This window comes from Chaetura pelagica, unplaced genomic scaffold (genome assembly GCF_000747805.2).
Source record: "Chaetura pelagica isolate M959 unplaced genomic scaffold, ChaPel_1.0 scaffold210, whole genome shotgun sequence".
In the NCBI taxonomy this organism is placed as follows: domain Eukaryota; kingdom Metazoa; phylum Chordata; class Aves; order Apodiformes; family Apodidae; genus Chaetura; species Chaetura pelagica.
This window is the reverse complement of record NW_009951862.1, coordinates 1,077,891-1,084,624: the sequence shown is the minus strand read 5'-3', so window position 1 is coordinate 1,084,624 and position 6,734 is coordinate 1,077,891.

The window sequence follows — 6,734 nt, the reverse complement described above, 5'->3', positions numbered from 1 at the left end:
ATATTCCAGATGCGGCCTCACCAAGGCAGAACAGAGGGGCAGGAGAACCTCCCTTGACCTACTAACCACCCCCTTTCTAATACACCCCAGGATGCCCTTGGCCTTCTTGGCCACAAGGGCACATAGCTGGCTCATGCTCATCCTCCTGTCTACCAGGACCCCCAAGTCCCTTTCTCCTACCCTGCTCTCCAGCAGCTCAGCCCCCAACCTGCACTGGTACCTGGTGTTTCCCTTCCCCAAATGCAAAACTCTACACTTGCCCTTGTTGAACTTCATCAGGTTTCTCCCTGCCCAACTCTCTCGAGCTGAGGTAGGAGTGCTGGCCCCTGCTGCTCCTGCAGGCCACCCAATGCTGCCGCTTGCACTGCCAAATTGTCCTTGTGCAAGTGACATCAAACCTGAGCCTCTCATCAGGTGAAAGGTCCATCTCACTCCATAGAGGTGGTTTATGGTCCAAGAAACTGAGGGGCTGAATTGGGCTCCACCTGCGGGATCCCAACACAGAGCAGGGTTTGTGGCCAAGGTCAGACCCAACGAAGCCACTTCTGTCCTGTGCACCAGTGGGTGCAGATTGTGTTGGTGGTTGGGAAGGCAGCCAAGGGGGCAAGAAAGGTCAGAATTATGCCTTAAAAGGTAAAAAGTGACCTGCTGGAGTGGGATGTGTGAACAGGGGCGGGAAACTTGCAGGATCATTAGAAGCGTGGGATGGGCTGTAAACCCTGGAGTACCCAGGGGAGGGAACTTTGGGAATAGGGAATATAAACCGTTGTTCACCTCACTATGGGTGTGCCTGCTTGTTTGGGTCACCCATTCCTGCACCAGTGCCAATAACCTGCGCTCCCCTGAGGGGTCCGTTTGGGCCTGTTCATCGGCGTCACAAACGTGTCTCACACTGAGCATTTGGGAAGACCTGAAAGAAGCAGCCACCCAGTATCCTCTTCCACCCCCCTTCCCTACCAAATCACAGCATCACAGGCTCGACAAGGGTTGGAAGGGACCTCTAGAGATCAATCATCCAAGTCTAACCCTCCGGCAAAGCAGGGCTGCCTGGAGCACCACACACGGGATTGCACCCAGGATTTTGAACGTCTCTCTGGAGGAGCCTCCACAATCTCTCTGGCAGCCTGTTCCAGTGCTCCATCACCCTCACACTGGGTAAGTTTTTCCTCATGTTCAGATGGAGTTTCCAGTGTTCCAGCTTGTGCCTACTGCCCCTTGTCAGACCACTACTGAGAAGAGTGTGGCTCCATCCTCCTGACACCCGACCTGTAGATACTTACAGACACTGATGTTGGGCTTTGCTACCTCTGTAAAGCATCTCAGGCTGAGAGAAAACCTGCCTAGCAAAACAGCTGGGTGATAACCACTTGGGAGTGTTTCCTGGGGTGGAAGGGATCCCTTTCATGTCTGATCTTTGTGGGATTAAATCAACGTCAATGCCACCAGTTTTTTCTCCTTCCCCTCTCTCCCTGCCAGAATGCAGTATGATTGATGTTATTGGTTGACTGTCTTGTTTCTTCTTCTAAAATCTCAATAAGGTGGCACTTAGTCAGAGTTTTGCCCTGGTGCTAGCACTTAGGAACGAACACAAGACAGCCCCCTTGCCTAAATCTACACCAGCAGTTTCATCAGTATTTTGTATCTGCCTTTCATTCCTTCACCCTGCAGCTTCAGCCCTTATGGCACAGCCTGAAGGGATTTGGGGGGGGATTATGAAGCCCTCAAAGCACAGGTCCTCAGAGCAAGTGCAGCACCAGCAGGTCCCCTGAAGCCCTTACTGCAGTGCCCTGCTGCAGAGATGCAGCCACTCAGGGAGAGGACAGCCACTCTCACAGAAAGGCAACCACTCTGTATGCTTCTCAATGTTTTAAAGGCTAAGGGAGCTATTTTTAGAGTTGAAATAACATTTTTTCCTGCTCTGGTATTTCAAATCTCCTGTTATCCTGGACTAATAAATGGCTCCTCACAGCATTTGCTTTTTGCAACCCCACAAAAGCCAGAGATCTCCAGGTTTTCCCTCTGCCTGCACCAGATGGTGCCCCCATGGCACTGCCACACTAAGGAGCTGCAGGCAGCAACCAGTGACTGCTGGGCACAGCTTCCCTTGGGCAAAGAGGTGCTCTCATGTCACCAAGATAGGCTCAAAAAACCAGGTGCTTGGGCCTAAATCTACACCAGCAGTTTCATCAGTATTTTGTATCTGCCTTTCATTCCTTCACCCTGCAGCTTCAGCCCTTATGGCACAGCCTGAAGGGATTTGGGGGGGGATTATGAAGCCCTCAAAGCACAGGTCCTCAGAGCAAGTGCAGCACCAGCAGGTCCCCTGAAGCCCTTACTGCAGTGCCCTGCTGCAGAGATGCAGCCACTCAGGGAGAGGACAGCCACTCTCACAGAAAGGCAACCACTCTGTATGCTTCTCAATGTTTTAAAGGCTAAGGGAGCTATTTTTAGAGTTGAAATAACATTTTTTCCTGCTCTGGTATTTCAAATCTCCTGTTATCCTGGACTAATAAATGGCTCCTCACAGCATTTGCTTTTTGCAACCCCACAAAAGCCAGAGATCTCCAGGTTTTCCCTCTGCCTGCACCAGATGGTGCCCCCATGGCACTGCCACACTAAGGAGCTGCAGGCAGCAACCAGTGACTGCTGGGCACAGCTTCCCTTGGGCAAAGAGGTGCTCTCATGTCACCAAGATAGGCTCAAAAAATCAGGTGCTTGGAAAAAAAAAAAAAAAGTATGCTTGAAATACCAACCCAACATTCCTGACTGCAAGGATTCCAGCAAGAGTCAAGCAGGCCCGCTTTGGAAGTAACAAGGGGGGAGGTCTTTGGGTTTAGTAACTTCTGGCTTTCAGCAGCCCAGGGATGATGAAAACCTTCTGTCCAACAGGCAAGCACTGACTGTGCTCACCCTCAGTGATTTTGGCCAGCAAGGAAAATGCAGCAATTAATCAGAAACCACCTTAGTCACTTCACCTCTGCCACCAAACAAAAAGCTGGAAGGAAAACAATGCAACATATGGGACGTTAAAGCAATTTCATTTTTGGTAAACTGTGAGCATCTGAGACATTTTGTTCACAGCTCTTTTTTTTTTTTAGAGCAGATGGCATCCCTTTGAGTGCTGGAGAATGCAGGATGCTGACATGCACACCAAAGACCTCTCATAAATTAACCACAAAAATCACAGGTTAAAAAGGGGCACAGCCTGGGGACAATAAGCAGGTGCTGGAGCCCACCCAGTGCAGGACACACCAAGTGTCAAGGGCTGGTGGTGTGTGGGACATTCCCTACCATTCCTTCCTCACGGGACACCAGTCCCACGGGAAGGGCAGCCCCTCTGTGCTGGGGAGCTGGCACTGATGTCCCCCCTGCTCAGCCCCTGTGCTGGAAGACACAACTGAAATGGCACAGGCATGTCCACTCTCCTGGGACACTGTGAGCAGAGCATGACTTCTCCTGCCCCAGCCCTCACTGGGTTTTCCTGTTGGGCCACTGAGACCCACTGGGGATCTGCCTGGCAATTCTTCTGCTCCAGAAAGGGAACCTGCACCAAAGCAAGCAAATATTCAGAATTATGGCTTCGCTGACTGTTAATTAATAACTGCTCCCTCTGATGCCTTACACAGGCACGTTCCCTGTCCAAGTCTCACCATGTCAGTGCTCTTCACAGGGACCAAACTGAACACCATTTCTGCATCCACTTTTCTTCCAGAGACAGAGCAGAAGGAAAGGCTGGGGACCCACATCCTGACACCAAGTAGTAGCATCAGGCCTTGGAGGTATTTTATTTTTCATGTCCAAGAGAGGACTCCTGCAGAGCTGACCCCTGCCCTTGCAAACCTCACTTGCAGCTCAGGAAGAAACAAAGCCATTTCATTTCCCTCCAGTTGCAGTCCTCCCCAGAGGCATATTACCAGTGCAGACTGGCTACATTGTACTGGGCTGGGTTTTATTTTTCGGGGGGAAAGGTACACAGAGGCAAGGGAAACAAAGAAGGGAATTGCTTGGAGTTTGCCCACCCAGGAACAGGAGCAGCAGGGGAAAGGAACCAGGGGAACACTCAGCAGCAACCATCAGAGCTGCTCCATAGCCTGATGCAGGGGCTAAATACAGTGCCTAAGCAACAGTTTCTCACTGTAAGTGTTAAACCTCATTTCATTAGCCAGATCATCTCTCATCAAAGCCATCTGTTCCTTCTCTCCAGCTTTTGTGCAAACTGCATGAAGTTCAGCTAAGCCAAATGCAAGGTTCTGCATCTGGGTTGGGGCAATCCCAAGCACAAATACAGGCTGGGTGGAGAAGGGATTGAAAACAGCCCTGAGGAGAAGGACTTGGGGGTGATAAGAAGCTCAACACGAGCCGGCACCGTGCGCTGGAGCCCAGAAACCAACCCTGTCCTGGGCTGCAGCAAGAGCAGCGTGGGCAGCAGGGCCAGGGAGGGGATTGTCCCTCTGCTCTGCTCTGCTGAGACCCCACCTGGAGTGCTGTGTCCAGGTCTGGAGCCCCCAACACAAGAAGGACATGGAGCTCCTGGAGAGGGTCCAGAGGAGGCCACAAAGATGATCCAAAAGCTGGAGCAACTCTGCTCTGGAGACAGGCTGAGAGAGTTGGGGTGTTCAGCCTGGAGAAGAGAAGGCTCCAGGGAGACCTTAGAGCACATTCCAGTGCCTGAAGGGGCTCCAGGAAAGCTGGGGAAGGATTTTTGACAAGGGCTTGTAGTGAGAGGGCAAGGGGGAATAGATTAAAGCTGGAAGAGGAGAGATTGAGGTGAGACATGAGGAGGAAATTCTTGAGTGTGAGGATGGTGAGAGCCTGGCCCAGGTTGCCCAGGGAAGCTGTGGCTGCCCCATCCCTGGCAGTGTTGAAGGGCAGGTTGGGTGGGGCTTGGAGCAACCTGTTCTGGTGGGAGGTGTCCTTGCCCATGCAGGGAGGGTTGGAATGAGATGATCTTTAAGGTTCCTTCCAACCCAAACCATTCTGTGATTCTATGACATGCTACCTGACTTCAGGTACCACATCAAGCTGTTGGGGTGGGAGGCTTCCAGGAAAAAAAAGGGTTTTCTGAAAGTTCTGCTCTGTCCTCATGAGCCTGAGAGTCCATGCTGGGCTTATTCCAAGAAAGTTGTGTTCCGGCTGCTGATTTCTGGGCCTGAAAAATTATCACCACCAGCCAGAGGACAGCAGTCACCTCACACTCACAAGCTGGGGGGGGGGAGATAGGGATGCAGATGTCACCTAGGGTTACAAGGGAACAACAGAGCCACAGACAAGCAGAAATCTACCCCCAGCAGCCTCCTCTGCACCCCTCCTAGCAAACCCTCACTTTCAACAGCTACTTTTTAAACTGGCCCAGGGATATGGTGACTAGCCCAGGGCTGACCATGCACCCTGTCCCACCCCAGGCTCCTGTGCTAAAGCTCTGCCTCCAAATGCCAAAAGGCTAAGTGAAGATTTGGACCCTGGGGAAGCATCTGGCCCAAGAGTGGCAGGGCAGGGCTGCCACCAGCTCTCCTGAGCGTGGCAGTGGGGCTGGTGGGCAGGAGGTGGCACAGGAGATGTCTGCTCCACGGGGCTGCTGTTCAGGGATGGTGAATTCTGGTGCGGTTCCTCAGTGCCAGCAGGTTTTGCTTCACTCACACTCCAGGGGGTTTCCTGAACACAGCCCAGCCCATGCATCTGACAGGGGCAGACAGGGTGTTGGAGGGAGCTCCCCTCTAGTCAGCTGTCACAGCCCTGGTTGGCCTCATGCCACAGCCTGAGGGTTGTGTTTGTACACAGCCCTGCCGGGTGTCATCAGTGTTTGCACAGCCAAGCACAGGCTGTAAGTTACAGCTGAAACCTCCCTTTGGTGACTCTGCCACGTCCCAGGGCAGGTGTAGCATTTCCTCAAGCCACCCCACCACAGAAAGCAGGTGGCCTGCTCAGGGGTTTCTACTGTGGAGGGAGGAGATGACTCCTGAACCAACACTGCACTTCCCAAGGGCCCCCACCAGTTCTGGGGGAAAAGGGCAACATCCAGACCCTGCTGTGTGTCAGACCTGAGAGCCTGGAAACACTTGATGCAACACTGCACAGGACACTGTACAAATACCTCTTGTTCTGTGGTGTTCCATGCTTCAACACACCAAGAAAACAGAACATCAGGAACTGTCAGACCATCAGGTCTTAGAAGAGCTTGACCCTGTATCCTTGGTTTAGTCCAGCCTACAGCCACCCACTGACCAGCAGTCCCTCAAGGTGTTTCCACTGCTCAGAAGGTGCTGCTGGGGTCCTTGACTACCAGATTAGCAGGAGAGGTGCCAAAGTCCACAGGAACAAGTGTGGATCATGCCTTGGTACCCACCTCACTAAGGGCTCCACCACTTCCCCAGATCACTGCACGCAGCTGCAGGTGAATCCAGGAGCTGGGGCCCTTTGCTGACTCTCAGAGTTCCTACATCTTACTGAGGAAGGGGAGACCACACTAGAGAACATGGCCAAAATTATTTTTAAAAAACAAACAAAATAACCCCTCCCCCCAAAAACAAACCCCAACAAATAAAAACAAACAAGCAAAAAAAACCCCGCAAACCAAAAATGTGTAAAAAGCAAAACAAATAAGCAGAAAAAGGAAATGCATGGATGTACTCCTTGTTTTACCAAAACTCAAAGCATTCTCTTAAAAAATCAAGGTTTCCTGCAAAGGCTGACAGTTTTGGATCAACTCCACCACATCCAGTTCATCCACAGCAGCA